This window comes from Schistocerca piceifrons, chromosome X (genome assembly GCF_021461385.2).
Source record: "Schistocerca piceifrons isolate TAMUIC-IGC-003096 chromosome X, iqSchPice1.1, whole genome shotgun sequence".
Classification (NCBI taxonomy): Eukaryota; Metazoa; Arthropoda; class Insecta; order Orthoptera; family Acrididae; genus Schistocerca; species Schistocerca piceifrons.
In genome coordinates, this window is record NC_060149.1 from 912,282,770 (window position 1) to 912,308,568 (window position 25,799).

Sequence of the window (25,799 nt, forward strand, 5' to 3'; positions counted from 1 at the left end):
CACGATGCTTACATATGTGTCACCTGTCAGAGTCATATGTAGATGTATCAGGGGTCCCATATTACTCCAACTGCTCACACTTCACACCATTACAGAGCCTCCACCAGCTTGAATAGTCCTCTCTGCGGAGATGTAGGGTCCATGGATTTATGAGGTTGTGTCCATACCCGTACACGTCCATCCACTCGATACAATTTGGAAAAAGACGCGTCCAACCAGGCAACATGTTTTCAGTCATCAACAGTTCAATGTCGGTGTTGACGGGCCCAGGCGAGGATGGATCAAATGGCTCTGAGCACTATGGGACTCAACTGCTGTGGTCATAAGTCCCCTAGAACTTAGAACTACTTAAACCTAACTAACCTAAGGACATCACACACATCCATGCCCGAGGCCGGATTCGAACCTGCGACCGTAGCGGTCGTGCGGTTCCAGACTGTAGCGCCTTTAACCGCTCGGTCACTCCGGCCGGCTCAGGCGAGGAGTAAAGCTTTGTGTCGTGCAGTCATCAAGGATACACGAGTGGGCCTTTGGCTCCGAAAGCCCATATCGATGGTGTTTCGTTGAACGGTTCGCGCGCTGACACTTGCTGGTGGCCCAGCATTAAAATCTGCAGCAATTTGTGGAGCAGATGAAGTTCTGTCACGTTGAACGATTCTCTTCAATCGTCGTTGGTCCCGGATCTTTTTCCGGCCGCAGCGATGTCGGAGGTTTGATGTTCTACGGGATTCCTGATATCTACATCCATACTCCGCAAGCCACCTGACGGTGTGTGGCGGAGGGTACCCTGAGTACCTCTATCGGTTCTCCCTTCTATTCCAGTCTCGTATTGTTCGTGGAAATAAGGATTGTCAGTATGCTTCTGTGTGGGCTCTAATCTCTCTGATTTTATCCTCATGGTCTCTTCGCGAGATATACATAGGAGGGAGCAATATACTGCTTGACTCTTCGGTGAAGGTTTATGTTCTCGAAACTTTAACAAAAGCCCGTACCGAGCTACTGAGCGTCTCTCCTGCACAGTCTTCCACTGGAGTTTATCTATCACCTCCGTAACGCTTTCGCGATTACTAAATGATCCTGTAACGAAGCGCGCTGCTCTCCGTTGGATCTTCTCTGTCCCTTCTATCAACTCTATCTGGTACGGATCCCACACTGTTGAGCAGTATTCAAGCAGTGGGCGAACAAGCGTACTGTAACCTATTTCTTTTGTTTTCGGATTGCATTTCCTTAGGATTCTTCCAATGAATCTCAGTCTGGCATCTGCTTTACCGACGATCAACTTTATATGATCATTCCATTTTAAATCACTCCCAATGCGTACTCCCAGATAATTTATGGAATTAACTGCTTCCAGTTGCTGACCTGCTATTTTGTAGCTAAATGATAAGGGAACTATCGTCCTACGTATTCGCAGCACATTACACTTGTCTACATTGAGATTCAATTGCCATTCACTGCACCATGCGTCAATTCGCTGCAGATCCTCCTGCATTTCAGTACAATTTTCCATTGTTACAACCTCTCGATACACCACAGCATCATCTGCAAAAAGCCTCAGTGAACTTCCGATGTCATCCACCAGGTCATTTACGTATACTGTGAATAGCAACGGTCCTGTGACACTCCCCTGTGGCACACCTGAAGTCACTCTTACTTCGGAAGACTTCTCTCCATTGAGAATGACATGCCGCGTTCTGTTATCTAGGAACTCTTCAATCCAATCACACAATTGGTCTGATAGTCCATATGCTCTTACTTTGTTCATTAAACGACTGTGGGGAACTGTATCGAACGCCTTGCCGAAGTCAAGAAACACGGCATCTACCTGTGAACCCTTGTCTATGGCTCTCTGAGTCTCGTGGACGAATAGCGCGAGCTGGGTTTCACACGACCGTCTTTTTCGAAACCCATGCTAATTCCTACAGAGTAGATTTCTAGTCTCCAGAAACGTCATTATACTCGAACATAATACGTGTTCCAAAATTCTACAACTGATCGACGTTAGAGATATAGGTCTATAGCTCTGCACATCTGTTCGACGTCCCTTCTTGAAAACGGGTATGACCTGTGCCCTTTTCCAATCCTTTGGAACGCTACGCTCTTCTAGAGACCTACGGTACACCGCTGCAAGAAGAGGGGCAAGTTCCTTTGCGTACTCTGTGTAAAATCGAACTGGTATCCCATCAGGTCCAGCGGCCTTTCCTCTTTTGAGCGATTTTAATTGTTTCTCTATCCCTCCGTCGTCTATTTCGATATCTACCATTTTGTCATCTGTGCGACAATCTAGAGAAGGAACTACAGTGCAGTCTTCCTCTGTGAAACAGCTCTGGAAAAAGAAATCTAGTATTTCGGCCTTTAGTCTGTCATCCTCTGTTTCAGTACCATTTTGGTCACAGAGTGTTTGGACATTTTGTTTTGATCCACCTACCGCTTTGACATAAGACCAAAATTTCTTAGGATTTTCTGCCAAGTCAGTACATAGAACTTTACTTTCGAATTCATTGAACGCCTTTCGCATAGCCCTCCTCACACTACATTTCGCTTCGCGTAATTTTTGTTTGTCTGCAAGGCTTTGGCTATGTTTATGTTTGCTGTGAAGTTCCCTTTGCTTCCGCAGCAGTTTTCTAACTCGGTTGTTGTACCACGGTGGCTCTTTTCCATCTCTTACAATCTTGCTTGGCACATACTCATCTAACGCATAATGTACGATAGTTTTGAACTTTGTCCACTGATCCTCAACACTATCTGTACTTGAGACAAAACTTTTGTGTTGAGCCGTCAGGTACTCTGAAATCTGCTTTTTGTCACTTTTGATAAACAGAAAAATCTTCCTACCCTTTTTAATATTTCTATTTACGGCTGTAATCATCGATGCAGTAACCGCTTTATGATCGCTGATTCCCTGTTCTGCGTTAACTGTTTCAAATAGTTCGGGTCTGTTTGTCACCAGAAGATCTTATATGTTATCGCCACAAGTCGGTTCTCTGTCAGGGTGTCTACGTGGACAAGAAAAAAAATTCCCGGATTTTTTCCGGATTTCTCGGTTAAAAACACAATTTCTCCCGGATGAAATTATGTATAAAGCGGGTGAAAATACATCCGTGTTAAGTAACAGTATGCTTTCCACCGGAGCTGTAAAACCTATCAGTCCTTTGAATCGTAAAGGTCTTATACCGGCGGAGGACGTAGCAGCACTTTAGGAAACGAAATCCTGGAAAAAAAAAATGCGTTTGGAAAGTTGTTTGATGCGAGACAATATGCACAAAGTTTATTTTCGTATTGCGAAAGTATATACACAAATTCCACAAATTACAGCACGGTAGCTTCCGAAACTCTAAAATAGAGATTGCGTTGAGAGATTCACTTATGTCAGCCAGTCATAGCTCATGTCACGTGATCTCGCTAGCGAATGACGGCAGTTATTCAGAGCACGAGGCCTACGAGAAAGACAGGCCGCGGCGCGTACGTTACGAAGGTAGGCCGAGCTCGCTCAAATCAGCAAAGTGCGTTTCTACACCGGTTAACTCGTAAGTAGATGTGTATGTACGAAGGAGAATTGCATCGTCTATTGGCATCCACTGTTATTAGTCCTACAATGATAGGAGGTCCGTACGCCTACTAACAGGCTCTAATTTGGCAATTAAAATCGTGCCAAAATGATTATCAGTTGCGTAGAAAAGTCGAGGTGTTCTGGTATGAAGAGGCTTGTGACATTGCTCACTAACACATTATGCACATTTTTTTGAAGGTCAATTACACTTTTTGCCATCGATTGCATAATTTTTTGTCTATGAAAGAACAACATTAAATATGACAACTAACTTTAAGCTCGGTCTTTTTTTAGTGTGTGTTACACGTTAATTCATATCAAATACAAATGTGCCGGTAAAATTTTAAATAGTGGCATAAATGACTTATCTTCTGGGCCCGACATTTGTCAAATGGCTGATCCTCAAAGTGTTACGTGTTGAATGAGAGTTATAACGCCCTGTGATTTAAGAAATTCACTGCACATTCTCATACGTAACATAAATCATCTTGCGTGGAAATTTACTTTGTAAGTGACGCATCTCAAGCCACTATTCGTAATATTTTCTGGTGATCTGTTAGAAATGTAAAGAATTGTGAAGTGACGCACATCGAATGCACATTAGTCGTTACGGACGTACTAAATAATCTTCGACCTAAAGCCTTTGACACTTTTCGGTGTCGGCAAACTGGTCTGTGCATTGTGTGGATTACCCATTTCTATAAAACTAAACTTTTATTTTGGTGTTATTCTCTGATTTATGTTTCATTGCTGCAGTATTATTCAGCAGTAGTGGACTAAAGTTCTTTGTCAGCGTATCAGATCTTACACGTCAAACCTACAAAACTTTAACTGAAATCTAAAACAATGAAAAATCCTGGAATTCTAAAAAATTCCCAGGTTTTTCCCGGATGAAAAAATTCCCGGGTTTTTCCCGGATCTCCTGGATGTCCCGGGCCGTATACACCCTGTCTTTTTAACTGCTCAAGGTAGTTTTCAAATAAAGCACTTACAAAATTTTCACTGGATTCTTTGTCCTTGCTACCCGTTATGAACGTTTGAGTCTCCCAGTCTATATCCGGCAAATTAAAATCTCCACCCAGGACTATAACATGGTGGGTAAATCTACTCGAAATATTATCCAAATTATCCTTCAGGTGCTCAGCCACAACAGCTGCTGAGCCAGGGGGCCTATAGAGACATCCAATTACCATGTCTGAGCCTGCTTTAACCGTGACCTTTTCGGATCTCCGTCAATTTCTTTCGATACTATTGCACTTCTTAACGCTATAAACACGCCTCCCCCTCCACTGTCCAACCTGTCTCTACGGTTTACATTCCAATCTGAGTTTAGGATTTCATTACTGTTTACGTCTGGTTTCAGCAAGGCGTTGTGACCGTTTATTAATGACAGCAATTCTGGGACCTTTCTATGGACGCTCCTGCAGTTTACTATTAGCACATTAACATTGTTATTCTCTGTTGCATTTTGCCTACTCCTACCTTGCCGCGTCTCAGTAGGCGTCTTGTCGGGCCTAGGGAGGGAATTCTCTAACCTAAAAAACCCACATGTGCACTCCACACGTACTCCGCTACCCTTGTAGCCGCTTCCGGCGTGTAGTGCACGCCTGACCTATTCAGGGGGACCCTACATTTCTCCACCCGATAGCGGAGGTCGAGAAATTTGCACCCCAGATCTCCGCAGAATCGTCTGAGCCTCTGGTTTAAGCCGTCCACTCGGCTCCAAACCAGAGGACCGCGATCGGTTCTGGGAACGATACTACAAATAGTTACACTCGTGAAATGGTCGTACGGGAAAATCCCCACTTCATCGATACCTCGGAAATGCTGTCTCACATCGCTCTTGCATCGACTGTAACACCACGTTCAAACTCACTTAAATCTAGATAACCTGTCACTGTAGCATCAGCAACCGATCTAATAACTGCGCCAGACACTTGTTGTCTTGTACAGGGTGTAAATTTTAAGTTGACAAATCAGAATAATTCGAAAAATAAGCTTTACATGAAAAAATGTGTAGAATCCAAAGTTGATTATTTTCGAGGGGGTCATCTGCTGGTGCTAAAATTAGCCTGCCACTCCAGGCCCTTGGGAGTGGGGCGGGAGGCAACTTTAAAATTTCAAATGGGAACCCTCATTTTTATTGCCAAATCAGATTCTACATAAAAACTACGTACATTTTGTTTTAAACATTTCTTTTGATTCTTGGTAGTTGGCGCTGTAATTGAAGAAAATCCATGTTCTCATTTTTGCGTGGAAAATGGTTACGGATAAATAAAAAATACTTATTCACTTCGTAAATTTTGATTCACTAAAAATAAATCTCTCCCTCTCTCCCCATAGGGTCGGGTTTGAGAGAGAGGAATTAGAGTTTTACAAATATTGACTCAAATATTAATTTTTTCCACAGATACGGATAAGTTTTGTTTCTTTCGTGGTCGTGAGGTCACACAACTTTTAATTATCAAACAAATCATCTGACTAGCTAACTAACTAACCGAACACCCTACTTATTAACGAGTGAACTTATTAAGTAAAAAACTGACTGACCCACGAACCTAATTTCTTATTAGATTCGGAGTAATCACTCTTGTTTGTCGAGAAGTCTCACAACTGGGGTGCTTGTTTAATTTGAGTCGTTTCGTTTCGGGTGGAAAAAACGTAGAAAACGACATTCATAAATTTATTGACTTAAATCACATTGTAAACACCTTTATTTTATTTCGGAATATCGCGGTTGTTACTTCGTTTACATTTTTAGAATTATGTACGATAATCGATGCTCTTAGCCAGCCCATGCTGATGAGCGGCGTAAAGTTTTCGAGTGCCGCTGACAGGTAGTGCAACACGAGAAATTCGCCCTTTCTCGTAATAAGACTGGACTTTAGAAATTTTAAGTATTAGTGTAATAAACGCACTATATCTTTTACCCGTCTGAGCATTCAGACAGCAAGACATCGTTTATAACGATTGTCTTTTGGGCGACTTATGTTTGATTACCTTGTGTCACTGCGTTCGCGGCTTTTGCTCGCTACAGTCGCGTTTGACGCGGAGTTAGTATTGCTAGACGGAATTACGCCGAGCGGGCCGCTTCTCGCTCGTACAAATTCTGACCCTGCCTTTCTCGACGCCCCTTATCTTTCCTATCTTGAGATTAATAGGTGGCATATATCATTATGAATTATCTTTCTGTGGAAGAAAAAACTGAGATGGTGTACATTTATGGAGAAAGTGGGAGAAATTTTGATGATGCAGTCGCGCTAAAAGCGCAGCGTTTTCCTGGCCTAGTACGATCACGGTCATCTTTTGTGCGAGTTATTAAACAATTTACTGCGGAAGGTAGTTTGAACCAGAAAAAAGAACCCGTGTAGCCACTGCTTGTGGAGAAAACAACCAAGTGACAGTCCTAGCTGCTGTGGCTCATAACCCACATTCGAGCAGTAGAGAAATATCAAGGCAATCAAGAATTTCGCACATGAGTGTTTGGAAAATCCTGAAGCTCCACAAATTTCATCCATACCATGTTTCCATGCGTCAGGAACTACATGGCGATGACTTCCAAAACCGTCTAACGTTTTGTCACTGAGCAATTCAGCGGATGCGAACAAACCAGAACTTTTTTGCCAGGATACTTTTCTCCGATGCGGCAACATTCACAAAACACGGCGAAGTTAATCGCCGTAACATGCATTACTGGAGTGAACAGAACCCACACTGGATTCGAGAAGTCAACCATCAGCGACCTTGGTCAGTTAATGTCTGGTGTTGTATACTTGACGATAAACTGATCGATCCATATTTTGTCGACGGTAATTTGAATGGCAACAAATATCGAAATCTACTTGAAGACCTGAGCATCGAACTTCGACAAAACGTGTGGTTTCAACATGATGGTTGTCCGGCCCTTTATTCATTAGTAACGCGAGATAGACTTTACCATGGTCGCTGTATAGGCAGGGCAGGTCCTGTGAATTGGCCAGCCATATCGCCTGACCTTACGTCGCCAGATTTTTTTCTTATGGGGTCATGTAAAAGATATCGTTTATCAGGAAACTCCTACCACTCGCGAAAACATAATCCAAAGAATAAGAGATGCTTGCGCTGCAATTACACCTGACATGTTATCAAGATGTGTGCAGGGATTTACAGCACGAGTCAATAAACGCATCGAAATTGGAGGTCATCACTTTGAACATTTGATTTCATAAAACGGTGAGATGCAAGGGATTTACGGACAACAAGCAGGCCGGAGTGAGAGACGAGGGGACTTACTGGAAACAAGCACCCCGAAATTCATTTACTTGCAAGTATTTGCAAATAATCAACAATAAAACGAAACCAGTCGTTCCTTTTCAGGACCACCACATCTTAAACGGGAATACGTTCATCTTTAGTTAGCGAGTGGGTTAGTCTTTTCCTCAGTTAGTCTTTTACTTTGCTTACTCTGTGAGTTAATGAGTTCACTTGTTAGTAAGCAGGATGTTTGGTTAGTTATTTAGCTAGTCAGATGATTTGTTTGATAATTAAAAGTTGTGTGACCTCACGACCACGAAACAAACAAAACTTATCCGAATCTGAGGAAAAAATTAATACTTGGGTCAACATTTGTGAAATTCTAATTCCTCTCTCTCAAACCCCACCCTATGGATTTTCTTCAATTACAGCGCCAACTACCAAGAATCAAAAGAAATGTTTAAGACAAAATGTACGTAGTTTTTTATGTAGAATCTGATTCTGCAATAAAAATGGGGGTTCCCATTTGAAATTTTAAAGTTGCTTCCCGCCCCACCACCACGGGGCTGGGGTGGCGGGTTAATTTTAGCACCAGCAAATGTCCCCCTCGAAAATAATCAACTTTGGATTCTACACATTTTTCGTGTGAAGCTTATTTGTCGAGTTATTCTGATTTGTCAACTTAAAATTTACACCCTGTATAGGCGTTTCCGACTGCAGCGCCGTATTCTGCCTGTTTACATACCTCTGTATTGGAATACGCATGCCTATACCAGTTTCTTTGGCGCTTCAGTGTAATTCAATTACTTTATTAGCTCGTTTGCCTGCATCGTAGCACTGCGATGTTCTAATCGCACAACTATGGCGCTAAGGGCATCACATAGCCACATTACTAAAATGTCTGCAGAGAATGGAAACGATTTGTGGAGTCCATTACACAGAAAAAAACACTAACAAAATCTGACAACGTTAAGTTACGTAAGAAATAATGTGAACTTAGCGCAACTGCAAGTACCCTGGAAACCGGAGGAGAGTAGAAAATACCAGAATGAAAAAATATCAGTGCAGACCCATACTAAAAGAGTACAGAGGAAATACGGGGTGCCCATTAAGGCCGTGCATCATTAACAAAAAAATGCTGCTGAGGACTGTAGGGGCGATCAAAAAGTGTCCGTCTGAGGGCGTTGCTGTAACGTATATGCAAAGTAGCGAGACTCTGATGAGGGTATGTAAGCACCGACATGTAGGTAAGGGACGAGTGTGGCACTGGTGTCTTTTCGACGTGCTTGCGGTAAATGTGTAAACGTGAACTACGGCGACGTTATTACCAAATGCATCCAATCGGTACCAATGTACGTGTTTTCTTGGCCGCTGAAGAGCAAATACCGGCAGACACCCATCGGAGTATGAAGAATGTGCATGGGACAGCATATCTGGCGAAAACCACCGTTATGGAATGGTGGTGCTACTGTTGCTGCTTCATGACAACGCACGACCCCATATAGCAAATGTAGTAACGCAGAAGTTACGCCAACTCAACTGGGAGACACTAACACCCGTCCTATAGCACCGACCTTCCTCATTAATTACTCGATTCACGCGTCTAGTTTTCAACATTCTTCAGTAGTTCGCAGTAGATACAGGTTGTACGGTGTTTCCATGAAGTCCCGCTATCATTTCAAAACATTATAACTTGTACACTTTGAGATAATGCATCGCGTTTTGTTGTAAAACGTTTAGCACCTCTCACAGTTCTTTTTCTGTTGCATCAGAATTTTAATGTGTGCTGCTGATCGTTTCATTGATTCGTGCAGGAGTGGTAGCTATGTCACTGACTGATATAGCGTACACGTGATTGACATAACCCACAAAAAGAAGTAGAATGGCGTCACACCTGGAGAGCGCGGGGGCCTTGCGATGGAACCATCATGACCCGTCCACTTGTGAGGAAACTTCAGTCAGCACATCCCGTAGTTCAGACTCCAATGTGGGGTGCACCATCACGATGGGCGCCTGCAGCTCTTCGATCTATAGTAACACAACTATTCTAGCATTTGCGGATAAACATACGTGTTATGGCCTTCTCTGAGAAGAAAAAATGGGCCTATCATTATATCGTGCGTTAGTCAAAACCGAAAATTAAGATTCGGGCTATCACGGACGTATTCACGTATGCTGTGCGAGTTTTCGGAGCTCCAAATCCTAATGTTGTCGTGATTCACAAATCCAGAAATATGGAACGTTGCTGCATATGAAAACAGGCACTTTGTCAGTATGTACGGAGGCCAGCGCGAAATACGCGAATGCATACCGCAGAGGACGATTGCTTGGTTGCAATGCATGGGCCACTTGCAGTTTGTATGCAGAAAGGAGTAAGCGCTTATGTAACAGTTTGTAGACAGTTGATCTTGCTTCCGGCAATTCACGTGATGCACGACGAATTGATTTCTGGGGGCTGCGCTGAAATTCGACTTGCACTCTGTCGACACGTGCTCGAGACACTGCGGGAACTTCAACTCCGAGGAAGGTCTTTGGAACTGCATGTCTCTATAGTTTTTGACCCACCTCATTATCGTTGTTTCTGTCGGTGGTGTCCTCCCACACTGACGTAGGTAATCCCGCAATACCGTTGTCACAGATTTGGACTCTGCATAGCAGATGACAAATTATACCTTCACCTGATCTGTTGCCATTTTGATGCGCTCTAAGTCAAACCGGCAACAAAGGAGGACAAAAAAAAAGTTTGAGAGGTGCTAACGTTTGACAACAAATCACGTTTCTCTAATATAAGAGCCGATTAAAACGTTTCCGCCCGAAGACCGTACAGTCCAGAATCGGTATTTCAATCAGACAAAATCGCCGTGAGCATTGAAGCAATCGTCCCACCGACTCACCAAGTCGAAGATACTCGTTTGGTAAAACACCGTGTCTTGCTGCGTGAAGGAGTCCGTAACTGTCCGCTGCACATCCTAGTCCGGCAGGACTCGCCGATCCTTCGAGCAGTTTTTTAAGGGACCGAAAGGGCAACAATCGCACGGCAAGAGATGAGCACCATACGACAGGTGCTTGAAGGCCTCCCACTAGAGTTGGCCTAACTTCTGCGTTATGAGGACGTGCATTATCAGTACGATACCACAACGTTGTTTTCCACAGACATGCTTCCTCCATATACATTCTTTATTCTCTGATCGGTGTCTACCGGTGTTGTCCTTCGGCAACCAAGGAAAGAAATTTGTGGCACAGTTGGATTAAAAGAAGGGATCGGTTAATAGGACACACCACAGGCAGGAAGGAAACTTCTGCTGGATAATGGAAGGAAGTGTAAGAGATTTGGGTGGGGGGTTCTAATGGATGCAAGTTGCAGACGACGACGACGACTCCTATCAGAAGATAACGTCGCTTTTTGTTGGTGCTCTGAGCACACAGTTTAATAAAAAAAATTATAATAATAATATCTGGGTAAGTTTTAAACATCGATAGTTTCTGGTGGAACAACAAACATGTGTCATTACACGACATGGTCCAATAATTCAAGGTTTTCGTATAGTTCATACGTTGGCGATTGTGGGCGGAATGTGAACTAGATGAAATCACGCTTGGACATCACTGTCAGCATGCCTCACCAGTGGCATTAATGTCTAACAAGGCAAATACAAGATGTTCAATCACAAGCAATCTTATGTCATCAGTACTATCATTATTTGTATACATTCGATGTTACGTGTTAGCCCAAGAGCAAAGGGCAAATGAAAAATATTTAGGACATTGAGAAATTATCGTAATTTGCGTGTGTTACTAAGGATAAGTAATCGATTACTTCTGCAGTATTACGAAAAGCGCGTAAATACAAGATATACCTTTTATCTTCGAAAATTACAGGCTTTCTTCCAGTAAAACCTCCAATCCCGAAACGAAATTTGTGAGAAGGAACAAATGGTTCAAATGGCTCTGAGCACTATGGGACCTAACATATGAGGTCATCAGTCCCCTAGAACTACTTAACCCTAACCGACATAAGGACATCACACACATCCATGCCCGAAGCAGGATTCGAACCTGCGACCGTAACAGCCGTGTGGTTCCGGACTGAAGCGCCTAGTACCGCTCGCGAGAAGGAAAGGAATCCTTAAACAGGCAACACACTCGAATTGAGAACTATATTAAACTACTGTTGTAACAGCAAGAACATTTCGTATCTGTGAGAGCATTTGCTGTATCTACTGCTAAAACTGCTGCCTCTCCGGCGGTGAAGATTGACCAGTACGTCAGCACGTTAGCAGCGCCAGATGGCCCCGTTTGGGATGCTGGCTTTCCACGGTAGCCGAATCACTATGTCAGCGCAGACTTCGCACACCGTAAATTCCCACACTCACACTTGCGAGGACAAGCACGGCGAGAAAGCCCTTCTGCATTTCTTTATCTGGCTTCTCTCGCACGCGAGGTCCGTTACCTAATGATACTGCGTTATCGCAATAAGTCTTCACACTGCAGGATGGAAAGTGTCTGTATGGACGTCACTATTAATATTGGAATTGACAACTTACGTAAAGATCGTGAAGAAGCTATTGATATTATTTGTTTTTTCAGCTCAGACGTCAACTGTATCTCGTTCTCTGTTCAGAGACGCAATTATCACTTTAGATAACAGTGAAACATTCCTTTCGTCCTCGTGCCGTTGTACGGGTCCTAAATACGGGGCTGCTGCTCCTGCTCAATCATTCCTGCGATAAAAACAATGACAACCTTATGACCATCAGTATTACCATTATCTGTATGCGGTCGGTGTTGGTTCAAATGGCTCTGAGCACTATGGGACTCAACTGCTGTGGTCATAAGTCCCCTAGAACTTAGAACTACTTAAAACTAACTAACCTAAGGACATCACACACATCCATGCCCGAGGCAGGATTCGAACCTGCGACCGTAGCGGTCGTGCGGTTCCAGACTGTAGCGCCTTTAACCGCTCGGCCACTCCGGCCGGCCGGTCGGTGTTGGCCCACGGTGTTTTAGATCCGACACAACAGGCCACTGTTCCAGTTTAGATCGTATATTTGGCTCTTAGTAATCTCTTCGAAGTTGCGAGATCATTGAGAAAACCAGCCATGACAAAATTATTCCACTTGCTATGTACGATAAATGACAGGGTGGAAATACCCTCAGACTTCAGGAAGAATGCAATAATTACAATTCCAAAGAAGGCAGGAGAGACAGATGTGAATACTATGGAATCATTAGTGTAGTAAGTCACGGTTGCAAAATCACTGACACGAATTATTTACAAAAGAATGGAAAAACTGGTAGAGGCCTACCTCGGGGAAGATCAGTTTGGGTTTCAGAGAAATGTTGGAACATGCGAGGCAGTACTGACCCTACGACTTGCATTAGAAAATAGGCTGAAAAAGTCAAACCTAGATTATGTCATCTGTAGATTTAGAGATAGCTTTTGGCAATATTGACTGGACTACTCTCTCTGAAATCTTGAAGATAACAGGGATGCAATACAGGGAACGAAAGGTTACTAGCTATTTGTACAGAAACCATCTGCAGTTATAAAATTCGAACAACATGAAAGGGAAGCAGTGGCTGAGGGGAGAGAGAGAGAGAGAGAGAGAGAGAGAGAGAGAGAGAAGACAGGGTTATAGCCTATCCCCGAAGTTACTCAGTCCGTACATTGAACAAGCTATGAGGGAAACAAAGAAGAAATTTGGAAATAGAATCAAAGTTCATGGAGAAGAAGTAAAAACTTCGCGGTTCGCACATGATGATTTAATTTTGTCAGAGACGACTAATGACTTGGAAGAGCGTTTGGACGGAATGGATAGTGTATCGAAAAGAGATAATTATTAACATCAGTTCCAGAGTTCAGAAAAGAAGAGAATAAAAACTTTCGAAATGTGGTGTTATTGAAGAATGATGAAGATTAGATAGTTAGACTGAATAACAAATGATAATGCGCTGAATCGAATTGGGTAAAAAAGAAATTTACGACACAACTTGACTAAAACGAGGGGTCTATTGTTTGAACACATCCTGAGGCATCAAGGAACTGTTAATTTTGCACGCGAAAGAAGTGGAGAGGGGGTAGGTAGAAGCTGTAGGAGGGAGACCAAGACTTGAATACAATACGCAGGTTCAAATGGGTGTACGTTACGGTAGTTATGCAGCGATGAAGAGGCTTGCACGGACAAGTGCATAAAACCGGTCTTCGGACTGAAGATGACGACGACGAGACTAATGGGGTCCAACCACTGAAACTAAGTCTGGTACTTGCTTTACCCATGAGTGAAATAGCATGTTTACATGAAGCGTTACTCTCTGGTATTTGTATGATTTAACAGAGTCCAGTTTTAATTCGGCGAGTGATGTTTCACAATAGCTAAAATATCCATTCGTATATATGAGGAGCAGACTGCAAATACTCGTTCAGCCGTCCTGGTTTCGCTACCTCGTGGTTTTCTTCCATTACTTGAGATGAATGCTAGGAAAGTTCCTACATACGCTGAAGTGACAAAAGTCTTGGGTACCTCCTGATATCGTGTCCGACCGCATTTTGCCCGGCGTATTGCAGCAGCTCGACGTGGCATCGACTCAACGAGTCGTTCGAAGTCCCCTGCAGACATACTGAGCCATGCTGCCTCTATAGCTGTCCATAACTGCGGAACAGTTGCCGGTGCAGGATTTTGAGCACGAACTGATCTCTCGATTATGTCCAGTAAATTTTCGATAGGATTCAAGTCGGGCGATCGTTCGCTCGAATCGTCCAGAATTTTCTCCAAGCCAATCGCGAACAATTGTGACCTGCTAACATGGCGCGTTGTTATCCATACAAATTTTATGGTTGTTTGGGAACATGAAGTCCGTGAATGGCTGCAAATAGTCTCCATATAGCCGATCATAACCATTTACAGTCAAATGGTTCTAATGGCTCTGAGCACTATGGGATTTAACAGCTGAGGTCATCAATCCCCTAGAACTTAGAACTACTTAACCCTAACTAACCTAAGGACATCACACACATCCATGCACCGTAGCGGTCGCGCGGTTCCAGACTGTAGCGCCTAGAACATTTACAGTCAATTATTGGTTCAGTTGTACCAGAGAGCCCAGTTCATTCGATTTAGACCATTACGGAGCCATCACCAGCTAGCACAGTGCCTTGTTGACAACTTGGGTCCACGGCTTCGTGGGGTCTGCGCCACAATCTAACCCTACCACCAACTCTTACCAACTCATCTGACCAGATCACATTTTTCCAGTCGTCTAGAGTCCAACCGATACAAACACGAGGTCAGGAGATGCGCTGCAGGCGATGTCGTGCTGTTAGAAGAGGCACTCGCATCGGTCGTCTGCTGCCATAGCGCATTAACGCCAGCTTTCGCTGCACTGTCCTAACGGATACGTCCGTCGTACGTTTCACGTGGATTTCTGCGGTAATCTTAAGCAGTATTGTTTGTCTGTTAGCACTGGCAACTTTATGCCGACGCCGCTGCTCTCGGTCGTTAAGTGAATGCCATCGGCCACTGCGTTGTCGGAGGCGAGAGGTAATGCTCAAAATGTGGTGTTCTCGGCACATTCTTGACACTGTGCTTGTAGGAATATTGAATTTCCTAATGATTTCTGAAATGGAATGTCCCATTTTTCTAGCTACAACTACCATTCTGCGTTCCTCTGTCAATTCCCGACGTGCGGCCATAATTATGTCAGAAACTTTTTCATATGAATCGTCTGAGTACTAATGACAGCTCCGCCAATGAACTGCCCTTTTCTACGTTCTGTATGCGAAACTACCGCCATCTGTTCATGTACATATCCCTGTCCCATGACATGTCGGCCGGCCGAAGTGGCCGAGCGGTTAAAGGCGCTACAGTCTGGAACCGCACGACCGCTACGGTCGCAGGTTCGAATCCTGCCTCGGGCATGGATGTGTGTGATGTCCTTAGGTTAGTTAGGTTTAAGTAGTTCTAAGTTCTAGGGGACTTCTGACCACAGCAGTTGAGTCCCATAGTGCTCAGAGCCAGCCATGACATGTCAGCTCAGCGTACTTTCTCAGCCTTCCCTAATCCAAGCTTTAGTTGTCTCTAATAACACATCGACTCGCCGTTAAAACCTCATCTTTATTAGTTACTAATCTGCCTGTGGTAGTCAGAGTTTAGTCCATACTCTGTTTCCTTAAGCACAGAATTTTACATTTCCTTGTATGTGCAGCTTGTCACCTATATTTGCACAATGTTGAAATATTAAAAATATCTGGACATTTATGCAACTGTTTCTTTTTTCGTTCGGAGATTCCTCAGCAATGTCGTTTCTTCCAAGAATGCTAGTCCTGCATGGTATGTAGGAGAAATTCTGTCAAGTTTGGAAGAGGTCCTGGCGGAACTAAAACTGTGAAGGCGGGGCGTGACTTGTGGGTGGATATTTCAGTCTGTGGACATTTTCCGCGAAAGCCAAATGTCACAGGTTCGAGTTACGGTCCGGCACACAGTTTTGATCTGCCAGAAAGTTTCATATCAGCGCACACACCGCTACGGAGTGAAAATTAATTCTGGAAACACTTCAACAGTCATAACTGGATCACATATGAAAGATGTGAGACAACAGCAAGCATCGCCTGCCAACCCGTTAATATGTAATACGGACAACAATAGCTCTATTAGATGTCCGAAGGTCTCCCTCTGCTTATTAAATTACTACGTAGTAACTAATGCAAGTTGCAATATCCACGTCGGATGACAATTATTCTGTCCACTCCTTGACCCCTCTCTATTCTAAACAGCACTGTAAGATTCTGGGATGAGTAAGGATTTTTTTTAACTGGAACACAAAAGATAGGAAGTTAAGAGTTTTACGCTGTGTCGTCACCCATGTCATTAGGGACAGGAGACAAGGTAGGTTACGATATACGATACTATACTGCAGCGTCTGTGTTATTCCGGTGATGAAATGTTCCTGCGGGCATGCAAGCATGTCAGAAGCAACACGGCACTGCAGTACCGTATTTAACCGCCGACAGAGGGCAAGCGACTTTCAAGTAAAATGGCTCTGAGCACCATGGGACTTAACAGCTGTGGTCATCAGTCCCCTAGAACTTAGAACTACTTAAACCTAACTAACCTAAGGACATCACACACATCCATGCTCGAGGCAGGATTCGAACCTGCGACCGTAGCAGTCGCGCGGTTCCGGACTGCGCGCCTAGAACCGCGAGACCACCGCGGCCGGCAGTAAAATGTCTCTCCTGTACAAGAATATAGGTAATGGATGTACGAGTACGGGTTGTAGACACATGGTTGACGTCATATGGAAGTTTGGGTGCAGCCGTGAGTCGTGCTCGGATAGCCAAATGGTAAGGCGACTGCTCGCGATAAGTGGGAAATCCGGGTTCGAGTTCCGGTACAAATTTTCACTGTCGTCATTCCGTCACACAAATGATGAATGTCCATATTTGCAACTGCGAATATATTTTGTGGTGTCACCGCCAGACACCACACTTGCTAGGTGGTAGCTTAAATCGGCCGCGGTCCATTTAGTACATGTCGGACCCGCGTGTCGCCACTCTGTGATCGCAGACCGAGCGCCACCACAAGGCAGGTCTCGAGATACGGACTAGCACTCGCCCCAGTTGTACGACGACATTGCTAGCGACTATACGGACGAAGCCTTTCTCTCATTTGCCGAGAGACAGTTAGAATAGCCTTCTGCTAAGTCCATGGCTACGACCTAGCAAGGCGCCATTAGCCTTACATAGTTTGATAGTTATCGTATGAAATGTCTCATCAAGAACGTTGTAAACCAACAAGAAATAAAAGTTAAGTATTCGAGGAGCTGCATACTTTTCTTATTAGAATTCACCACTTATCCTGTTCCAGAATTCACGCCCGTCTGCGTTAGATAGCGTGCATTTCGGCCTCCTCCTACCTACAAGGTGTTGGCACATTCACCAACACATCATATTTCATGTACAAGGTAGGGTGGATAAAGATTGGGAACGATACGGCAGTCAGTACGGCAGGGAGGGGGCGATTTGAAGACTGCTCCTCCAGAACACGAGCTTCACGTCTCAACCACTACGTAACTAGACGCGTCCGAAGAACAACAAAAATAAAAAATTTAAATGGGTACATGCCATGCGGCCTTTCTAAGAAGTGATATTTGTTCTCGCTGTGACCAACTCTAGCCGTTATGATGTATGACCTAACTACAAGTGGTTCGTTTTTGATGCACGTTATTTCTCGCTGTGATAATTATTAGCAGTTTGTGAGAAGATCGTATAATAAAACAGGCTGGACAAATCAAGTGAAGAATGCGTTAACATATTGTAGTACATCTTGAGGACAATATATGCGTGGGACAACCTGTAGCGCAACCGGTCAGTAATAATACAGAAGGAGCACAAGCCGGTCCGCTCACCTTGACACGTGGGGCCTTGCTCAAGTGCTGGAGTTCCAGAAGCCTCGGTATTCCGTGTTAAACGTTCGTTTTTATACGATCAACTGTGGTGCAACGTAGCAGTAATAACGTGTACATGGCAACGGAGTGTTTCGAAGTGAAATTTAACGACAGTGGACTCGCTTTTACACAGCTGGAGGCATTCGAAGAAGATCAGGGCTAGGTCATTCACGAGCAGTTAAAGCTAGATATGATCGCTACTTTATGCTAACACTTCGTTGGAATAAGCAGCTGAATACAACTCGACTGTGACAAGCCTTGTAAGCAGCAAAAAGGCGCAAATATCAACCCAGAGTTCTCTGGAGTAGTCTTCAGGAGAGCGGCCTTACGTGTGCGAAATCTGTCAATGCATGCGCATCACTAAAAACATGATCATCCAAAGATAATGGGCAGCGGGTCGTCACGGATGGAGTTTTACACTGAATGAAGCGTCTGTTCTCATATGTCGAGCCACGATTTAGTGTCCAACCTGCCAATCGTCGTGCGAGACTTGGGAGACAGCGTGGAACGCGAAACAAGACAGTTATTTGTGATACCTTACACTAAGGTGATGACAAACTGGCAGTGTTGACGGTAACCCACACGCCTAAGCGTATGATCCTCCACATAGAGAACTGTTTCTTTAAACGGCTCGAATTTATAGGCCTTAGATCTCCCCGACATTTTACTCGATATTTTGTTGGTGCTATTTGAGGTTCTTTGTTTCAATGGAAGGCAATGTTCATCCCCAAAAAGCTAATTCGCTAGGTGAAAAGTGTGGCTACCTGTCGAATGCAGGAGCTACCTCTTTCCCCGGTATAACTCTATCGAACAAATCTGCGACTCGTTTGGAAGATGTATGAGCGGCAAGTCTAACGAATTTATCGATACTCTCATTAAATCTGTACAAATTAATAAATTGAAGGTCCCACCTCCCCCGCTACACCGTCTTTCTGCTTTTTTTTTGTTCCTTGGGGCCTGCAGTGCAAAAATATGCCTTGTGGTGACACGATTACGATAATGATAAACCAGTTACACTGCTCTTCATGAGTTTTATTGCGTAAATCACAACGAGCTTATTTCGGCATATTACCATCGCCAGGTGTTCTTACGTGTAGTATCGATGCTGCCGTATGATGTCTTTGTTGGAATTTGTATTTAGACGATACCTTGACGTTCGTTGAAGACGTATCGTTATATTTGATTTTTAGATATAGATCAGTCAGTTTTTGTGGGTTCAGGAAAAAAAAATTGTCCTCTCGTGTCTTGAGTCGTCTAGGCGTTTACAGAAGCACAAGCTATTGAATTACGGTATATCTGGATATATACACTCCTACCTATCATGCTGCAGTAATAGTATGACCCGATAGCTTAAAATTATCACGCCACCTAATGGCTTGCAACAACACAATTGTACTTCCTGTTCTCCCTTTACTTGTTACTCAGGACTTTCCCGCAATTGAGATTTAATGTAAGTTACAGTACTGGAAGTGTGTAACATTTCTCATAGAGCATATCCATGTACTCAAACGCATAGGAAACGTCGGAAAACAAGTTTTCTCGGTTAGGAGACACGGAAGTACTAAGAGGCAGATCAGTAGTTCTTTTGAACAAGAACATAAGAACAAATAGTATGTGGACTACTTGACAGAATCGTCCTGGCAGTCTTCCCAAGCGTTCGGTTATGACTGCAACTGAAAACCTGGGCCGCACCAGGATTCGAGCTAGGATCTACTGCTTATCGCGTGTGGTCAGCTTAACGAATGAAACCACATGCATATATCTCCAGGACAAAAATTTAACCCTTTGAATAACATTTTTTTAGAGTGAGAAGAGATTGGAGTACGGTTATTTTATGTAATGTCATCTTCAGAAGTAACAATATGAAAAAATTATGTTTGTTCTTCCGGTATTTTGACGTAGAAGCTACAATGATCCAATGGTAATGAAATGAAAGATCAAAGTGTATTTTCATTTCTGATTGAATATATATATCTCCAGAAAAGCACTTTGATCGTATTTATGCTTACAAAATTTCACCAGTGTCTCACGCGAGAATCACACCGATCCGCTTACCTGTGATACGGTGTGAAAGTTAATGAACAAAACAATTTGACAGATGGTACGGAGCAATAACATGCAGCAAATTCCCCCTGGTTCTCTGACAACCTATTGTAGGACACACACGTCCCAATGGTAGTAAAAGGGTTAAAGTTATTTATGTTTCCCTTCGCCTAATTTCGACATTTACAAATGGATGTTCTCTCACAGGACACGTAAGAGAAGCTGCAATGGTGAAGAGGAGGGTTGTTAACATCTGTGGGATCATCATCAAAATAAATAAAATTCGTTCACTAACGCAGTCACCGTGATATTATCCATACAGTAAAAACTGAAAATTGATGAATCTGGTTCGAATATCAAAAGCGATGAAGCAAAAGTTCGGATAGGAGGACAGAGAATGAAACATAGACAGTGTTCGCCTCAGAAGAACCATTCTGACATTTGCGGTTTAGATTTCGAGAAACCGGCGAAAACCTTAAGCTGGAAGGGCGGACGGAGATTTGAACCACCGCCCTCTGAAATGCGAGTCGAGAGTCTTCACCACTACAACACCTCTCTCGGTTGTTCCAAGACGGGTCTGGCAAAAACTTTCAAGAGTCACAATAGAAGAATAATATCGCGGTGACTGAGTTAGGGAACTGGTTTTTTGGCTTCCTTCCGCCGAATGATTCCAACGATCTTTTAAAGTGATTCAGAGAGTCCACGGAAAACCTTAATCAGTCCCACTCCTATCGAACCACATATTAACCACTGTGGTACCGCCGCGCGGGATTAGCCGAGCGGTCTCAGGCGCTGCAGTCATGGACTGTGCGGCTGATCCCGGCGGAGGTTCGAGTCCTCCCTCGGGCAAGGGTATGTGTGTTTGCCCTTACGATAATTTAGGTTAAGTAGTGTGTAAGCTTAGGGACTGATGACCTTAGCAGTTAAGTCCAGTAAGATTTCACACACATTTGAACATCTGAACTGTGGTACCTCGCTCGGTCTCCGTTTTGGAGAATGAGATGACTGAATTAACAAGTAAAACTAAATATTTCGTGAGGAAATAATAAACAGTTAATCAGGGGCAAATTGCAAGGTTTAAATAAACCATTTGGCCATGGTTTCAGTGCTTAGAAAAACACCTTCTTCAGAAGGAAAGTAGTGGCAACTGGATTACATGTTGTAGCAGAGGTGCGTTAAAATATGGCCGAAAGGTGTCATAAAATATAGAATTTCACCTCCATAATATGAAAAACATACACAACATGGTGGTAGTTATCGAGTAGTACTTCACCAACTTACAGCTAATCAGTCACAACAGCTGTACGTTGGTAAAGTAATACTCAGTGACGTACACCATGTTAAAATATTTTAAAGTACCTCTGCTACAACATGTAACCCAGTTGTCACTGCCTTCCTTCTGAAGAAGTCGTTTTTCTAAACACTGAAACCATGGTCAAGGGGGTTAAATAAACCTATTCTGCAACTGACTGGCTATTTATTATTTCTTCGTGGAGATTTTATCCTACCGTTGCTGCTTCAACCATACACAAAATTTAAAAATAAGTACATAAATAAACTGGCGTGAATACAGTAGACGGAGGATAATTTTCGAGGTACTTGACAACAAACTTACAAAGGATGGATGAAGTGTTGTACTAACGATCAGATATAGTCTGTCAACTCATCGGCCAATATGTAAAAATTTCAAAAGATTGTCAAGCTAAGTTTAGTAAAATTAATAATTTGAAGTTTTTAATTATTAGCAGTCTCATGACAACAACGGCATAATTTTAATTTTGTAAAGGGCCATAAATCACACCGTAGTTTCCTTCGTTGTAAAAGTTATTTGAAATAGAGTCTTACCAACACGAAAGCTTCTACATCCTTTTGTGCAGACGATTAATGGGCTGTGGAGACGAGAATCACACCTCCGGCTCCTCAGGCTCGAAACTTCAGAGTACCGTTACAACTTGTTTCAACATGCCAACTATCCAAGTACGAAGTTAATAGTTGAGTTGTTAACCTCGCACTTACCTTCAGCGAAGTAATTGAAGTATCTGGAAAAAGACGCTTTCTCGCGGCCAGACGAACTCTGCACGTTCCCGTACCTTGACGTGTAGCAAGTGAAACGGCCTGGAACTCGCCGTCTTCTTACTACGCGCGGCTGGGCATCGAAGGCACGCACAGATTTTACGCGCAAGTCCGCTTGCTTCGCGGAAGGATACATTCGTCGCGCGATGATCAAAATACGTGCGTGTGCGCGCAGAGGCGCGTTTCACTGATGTGAGGAAGAGTGGGGGATGTGAGGGGACACGTCGGCCAGCCGGTATGTCTCTAATGGCGAGACTGTCTCCTCACGTCAAGTTCTTTCTAGTACTGGTGTAGTTTTGTTGCTATCATGTAAGTGAGGTTATTTTACACTCTTGTGAGAGTATTATACACTCCCCTCATTTTCGCAATCTTTAGCATTCGTACATGCACATAGAATGAGGTGACAAAAGCCAGGGATAGAGATACGCAATATACAGACGGCGGTAGTATCACGTACACAAGGTATAAAAGGGCAGTGCATTGGCGGAGTTGTCAGTTGTACTCAGGTGATTCATGTGAAAAGGTTTCCGACGTGGTTGTGACCAAATGACGGGAATTAACAAATTCTGAACGCGAAATGGTAGAGCTAGAGGCATGGGACATTCCATTTCGGAAATAATTAGGAAATTCAATATTCCGAGACCCACAGCGTCAAGAGTGTGCCGAGAACACCACATTTCAGGCATTGTCTCTCACCGCGGACAAAGCGTGGACGATGGCCTTCACTTAACGACCGAGAGCAGAGGCGTTTGCGTACAGTTGTCACTGCTAACAGACAAGCAACACTGCGTGAAATAATCGCAGGCGTCAGTGTGAGACGTACGGCGAAATCTGTTGTTAATGGGGTATGGCAGCAGACGACCGACGCGAATACCTTTCCTAACAGCACGAAATCGCCCGCAGCGCCTCTCCTGTGCTTATGGCCATTTCTGTTTGACCCTAGACGACTAGAAAACCGTGGCCCGAACAGCTGAGGCCAGATTTCAGTTTGTAAGAGCTGAGGGTAGGGGTCGAGTGTGGCGCAAACCACACGAAGCCATGGACCCAAGTTGTCAACAAGGCACTGTGCAAGCTGATGGTAGCTCCATAATGGTGTCGTCTGTGTATACATGGATCATTGCCTGGAAATGGGCATGTTCGGTTTATATTGAGACCATTTGCAGCCATTCAAAAATGGTTCAAAAAAATGGCTCTGAGCACTATGGGACTTAACATCTGAGGTCATCAGTCCCCTAGAACGTAGAGCTACTTAAACCTAACTAACCTAAGGACGTCACACACATCCATGCCCGAGGCAGGATTCGAACCTGCGACCGTAGCGGTCGCGCAGTTCCAGACTGAAGCGCCTAGAAACGCTCGGCCACACCTGCCGGCCATGCTGCCATTCATGGACTTCATATTCCCAACGATGGAATTTTTATGGATGACAATGGGCCATGTCAACGGGCCACAATTGTTCCCAATTGGTTTGAAGAACATTTTGGACTATTCGAGCGAACGGTTTGGCCACCCACATCGCCCTCATCGAACATTTATGGGTCATAATCGAGAGGTCAGTTCTTATACAAAATCCTAAACCGACAGCACATTCGCAATTATGGGCAGCATGGCTCAGTATTTCTGCGGGAAGCTTCCAACGTCTCGTTGACTTCATGCCACGTCGAGTAGCTGTACAACACCGGGCAAAAGGAGATCCGGCACCATATTAGGAGGTATCCCATGAACTTTTCACCTCAGTTCACTTCTTAGCGTTAAATATTTATTGTGAGTGCTAACTAGGTAAAGAATGGGTAAAGAAACGTCCACGGAAGACCCTACCTGGAACGGCCTGGAGGCTTGAGACTTGAATCAAGGGGACTGTACCGCGCGAGCGTGCTGGGAGTCGTCCAAAACTGTTGGACGGAAATAACAGCAACGTTAAACAGAAACTACTGGGCATACTCAGGAGGCTGCTGCCATAACTAACAGGGAAAAGGGTTATGCAAAAGCGCTGTAGCGTGCTTACCGCGTATCAGCGTTTCACATGTTAAACGAGCACGATCAAATGACAAGATCTGTGTACTTATCGTCCTCAGGAAAGTCTAAATACTTCCCGTAATAGTTGGTTGATACGCAAAGCGTGCTGAAACTCAGAAGATTTAGTTGCTGCTGCTCAGACATCTCAAAAGTGATTCCTGACAAAGATGGCAGCGGCAAAGCGGAAACATATCGCGGACAAAAAATTCCGATTTGGGGTGAAACGCTTCGAAAAGTAACAAACCGTTACACGATGATAAGGAATGTCTGCATTTAGAAGTGTCTGATGTTTCGTGCGCTATGTGCTAGTGGTCCCTGAACAGTTTCATCTGTTTCGATGCAATTTCATAGCACCTGCTTACGAGTATACAGAAATTTTAATCATAATCATAAATCAACTGACAGGCAAAGAACACACAATTTGCACCATGACCAGATATCTGACACCACATGGGGCCTAACAATTGGGAGAGTCTTTGACACGGTCCGATCATATTAATGCGACCACCGCCACGTTCGACGTCACCGTGCAATAAACACTCACAGACGCCAGGTGGCAGAACAGGCAGTGGAGGGTATATAAATCGTGTCGCGGGACGCAGAAAACAGTGCATCACTGTCGTAATGCGGGAACAGAGCGATTTATTTAACGTCCGAGAGGGCACGACCGTCGGCTTGCGGCCCAATGGTTGAAGCATTTCCGAAACGGCTAAGTTTGTAAACTTTTCGCGTTACGCCGTGGTTAAAGTATACCGTACATGACAAGCTGGCACTATCCAAAACCGGCGCCTTGGTCACTGTCGTGCACCACGGGCCATAATTGGCAGGGTTTTATAAATTTTGTTTTAAATTGCAAAACCAACTAAGGTCAAATTCGCCCGTGTCAGAACCATAGAACACGAAAAAGGAGTTAAAAGTGACTACACTTTAAGTCCAATCGATGGAAGGAAAGAGAGCTAAGACAAGGTCTTCCTCTTGGAGAAAGGTCCACAAAATAAGCCGTAGAGAGAACGGAAGCTACCGAACTAAAGATTAAAAGTCCTTCACTATACTGTCACGACGGGTAAAAAGTAAAACGCGGTCATAATTTAGAGGAGTGAACGACGGCTGTGGCAGCTGTTGAGCAAGAGGATGCCAACAGTGTCCCTCGACGACCGTTGCTATGTATGGGCCTCCGCAACAGGAGCCTGGTTCACGCACCCACCTGTTTTTCATCGGCGACGAAAGCTGGAATTTTCACGCCAGTACAGCACCCACGCGTCCACTGATTGGCGACAAGTGGAATTTTCAGATGAATTACGTTTTATACTCCATCGGAAAAATCGAACACGCTGCAACAATCGTCGGAAGGATCCAGGCTAGGGGAAGGAGCGTTTATGTTCTGTATAATGTTTTCTGACAATCTCTGGGTGATCACGTCATTATTGAAGACAGTGTA

General features: G+C 44.0%; 1 protein-coding gene across 5 annotated transcripts in view; it reads right to left on the bottom strand.

Moving 5' to 3' along the window:
* LOC124722711 (tetratricopeptide repeat protein 39B-like) overlaps positions 1 to 25,799 on the bottom strand; it is a 336,578-nt gene that overhangs the window by 189,077 nt on the left and 121,702 nt on the right. Inside the window, exon 1 of one of the 5 annotated variants that reach the window (XM_047247851.1) lies at positions 22,289 to 22,307. The exons of the other annotated variants lie outside the window; for them this stretch is intronic. The gene's annotated coding sequence lies outside the window, so the exon portion shown is untranslated. Of the gene's footprint in view, positions 1 to 22,288; positions 22,308 to 25,799 lie in introns of those variants that run through there. 5 annotated transcript variants of the gene reach the window in all.